Genomic DNA, 3,479 nt, shown 5'->3' on the forward strand with positions numbered 1-3,479 from the left:
TTATCACCAGCCTCTTAATCTTCCCCATTCTGAGTCTCCAATGCCCATTATACCGCTCTGTGTGCCTTTGTGTGCCCATAGCTTAGCCTCCACTTACAAATTATGTTAAAATGTGATACAGCAGATCTCTAGAATTTACTCATATCACTCACCTGAAAGTTTATGCCCATTGATAACTAACTCCTCATTTTCCCCATCCCCCAGCCCTTGGCAACTGCCATTTCACTCTATAATTCTGTCAATTTGACTATTTAAGACACCTCATATAGGGGAAATGAAGCAGTATGCGTCTTTCTGTGACTGGCTTATTTCACTCAGCATAATGTCTTTAAAGTTCATCCATGTCATTGCTTCTTGCAGAATTTCCCTCTTTTTAAAGGCTAAATAGTACTCTATTTTCTAAATTTACCACATTTTCTAAAAATACTAATAAATAAATAAGCAGGTCTCTAAGATGAGAGTAAACAACATTGGAAATGAATAGAAAAGCTGGTCTGGTGCCTTAGATGATAAGGTTGCCTACTGAACTTGGTGCAGAGACACGTTAACCTGCAGTGTTAGAATCCAGTGCTTAAGGGAGGGAGTAAAAGGAAAGGGATTAGGAAAGTTGTGCCCTGTGCCTGGCCTCTTGCTCTTATGATCCAACTATATCCATGAGGCGGTGTCAGTAGTGGGTCAGGCCTGCTTGTGGGAGAGGCTCAGGGAAGAGAAGGGAAGGAATAGAGAAGAGAGAAACATGGACCTCAGATCAGTTTCTTTATCACCAGTATAGACTGGTTGGCATAAAATTAAAGCCATTTCCCAATCTTCTCTGCCACTCCTTCTAACAAACATGAAACATATTTCTACTCAACTACGAAAGTATCTACTTGATTGTAAGTCTGAAATTCCTACTGCCTGTAAGCTTGGAGATTGGAAAAAGTTGACCATAATTACACATTACACACAACAAGTGAGAAAGCCAAAGCAAAACCTAAATCAGGTGTCTTCCAAACCATACTGTTTCCACCTAACTACAGCAGAGAGCTCCTAATAACACCAGGGGTGGGCGCTGTGTGAGGAAAGCCCGCAAAACAAAGTCTAAATAAGCAGAAAACTCACCAACAGCTTACAAATATTTAAGACTTCCCAAATAACATAGCGTATGGTAGTAAAGTTCCATTTGAACAAATTCTGGAAATAGCTGTATCTCTTAGTGCATAACAGGTGTTAGAATCAGAACATAGATGCAGGCATGTTTGTAAGAACCGCATTGAGTTCTATAGGGTGTCTTCTGGCACGGCAGTTTTATTTCAAGAAATGTTTTAATTTCAAAGGCATAATTTCAGAAATCAGCAAATTACAAGAATGAATACAGAGGAATTGCACCAAAGGACGTTGATAAAAATCCTCCTGGCCAGGCGCAGTGGCTCACGCCTGTAATCCCAGCACTTTTACAGAGAGGCCAAGGCAGGCAGATCACGAGGTCAGGAGTTCAAGACCAGCCTGGCTGACATGGTGAAACCCCATCTCTCCTAAAAATACAAAAATTAGCTGGGCATCGTGGCAGGTGCCTGCAATCCCAGCTACTCAGGAGGCTGAGGCAGGAGAATCGCTGTACCCAGGAGGCAAAGGTTGCAGTGAGCTGAGATCATGCCATTGCACTCCAGCCTGGGCAACAGAGAAAGACTCGGTCAAAAAAAAAAAACCTTACCCTGTACCCTAAAATTCACAAATCTGTTGCCAGGGGCTGGCACTGGGAAGGACAGAAGGCGTTAGTCAAAGGATACAAAGTTTCAATTATACCTGAGAAATGTCTTAGAGATTTACTGCACAGCATAGCCTATGGTTAACAATACTGTACTGTATATTTTATAATCTGCTAAGAGGATTTATCTTATGTTAAGTGTTCTTATCACAAATAATAATAATAATAAATAAGAGGACAGGAGGAAACTTGGATGTGATGAACAGGTTAATGGCATAAATTGTGGTGATGCTTCCACAGGTGTATACTTATCTTCAAACTTATCAACTTGGTGTACATTCAATAGGTACAGCTTTTTGTATGTCAACCATAACTCAGTGAAGTGGCTTTAAAATCAACAGAGAAAACACTTAGAATTGTGAGAACACAAGTTCAAACCATGATCAGGTAAGTATTATTGTCTACCATATAAAAGTTTGTTTGCAAAAGAAAAAATAATATAAAAACAGAATGATTTGGGGAGACTAAGGCCATAAATCTAAAACATATGGGCAGGCATGGTCTGCTATCTTTTAAAAAAGAGAGAAATAGAACACAACAGAACACAGAGGTTAAGACAAAGGACTATGGAGTCAGGCCAACCTAGAGCTACTTCTTTCACCTACCCTTAACTGATTATGTGGCCTTGAGTAATCAATTATACCATTTCAATCCCAGCTTTATTATCTTTAAAAGGAAAATAAGAAAATTATCTCATTGTGTTCCTGTTGGATTAAGGCAAACAGTATGTATAAATTATTTAGAACAATGTCTGGCATATAGAAAGACTCAATTAATCTGAGTTTGAATTACTTTTCAGTTTCTCATCTTCAACCAGAAAATTAGAAAAATATCGGAATATTCATTTTGGATCAGACCATCCATCTCTATACTCTGCTTCTGAGTGTAGAATCAATGGGCACTTTATGGAAGAACATGACAGTCACTGTCCATGCCCCAGTATCCTGGTATGGAGCTTTATGGAATTGATCTAAGCCGTTACTTTGTTAACAATAATCAAAAGATTATTACCGTCTTTCAAGGTCACAGTTTCTTCTTTTCCTTTCTCTGTAAATAAATGTTTTCTTTAAAATGTGCATTTAAAGCGCTCGCTTTGGCAGCACATATACTAAAATTAGAATGAAGCAGAGATTAGCACTGCTCCTGCACAAAGATGACACACAAATTGATGACGCTTTCCATACTTTTGTGAAAAGAGTTCTAGATACAAATGGCAGTGATGGTTGCACAACAATATGCACGTACTTAATATCCCTGAGCTGTACACTGAAAAAAATGGTTAAAATGTTATATTTTATGTGCATTTTACTATAATAGAAAATATTAGAAAAATGAGTATTAAAACTGCTTTATTAAGAGGATTCCAAGCTCTTAAAATACTGGTCCTTTGTCAACAATTTTGCATATTTAAATGGCCATAGAATGGCTAACTTGCTGTTCCACATTTACTGAGCAAGGTAGAGGCAAATGCAGCATTGAAACTCTGAATACTGCAGTCTGAAGAGAGTGAAAAGAGCAGCCTGAGTTTTATTTATTTATGCTACTACATAACAGCACATAAGAATATTTGTAGAATCACCTGTTATAACTGAATTTGCCACTGTTGTATTTTTTATACTCATAGATATGCTAGACAAGAGATAATAATCAAAGTATAATTATGTTTCAGGTAGATGCCTAAACAGCAATGTAAAACATTTTAAATGTTCTTATGTTGTTTATTTTTCTGTAC

At 37.7% G+C, this 3,479-nt stretch overlaps 1 non-coding gene across 1 annotated transcript; it reads left to right on the plus strand.

Annotated features, from left to right (window-relative positions):
• The first annotated feature begins 2,831 nt into the window (after positions 1-2,831).
• On the plus strand, positions 2,832-2,935 carry LOC119626380 (U6 spliceosomal RNA). Its single transcript, XR_005242549.2, has one exon. It is a non-coding gene; the product is annotated as a U6 spliceosomal RNA (small nuclear RNA).
• The last annotated feature ends 544 nt before the right edge of the window (positions 2,936-3,479 follow it).

Source organism: Chlorocebus sabaeus, chromosome 21, assembly GCF_047675955.1.
Source record: "Chlorocebus sabaeus isolate Y175 chromosome 21, mChlSab1.0.hap1, whole genome shotgun sequence".
Lineage (NCBI taxonomy): Eukaryota > Metazoa > Chordata > Mammalia > Primates > Cercopithecidae > Chlorocebus > Chlorocebus sabaeus.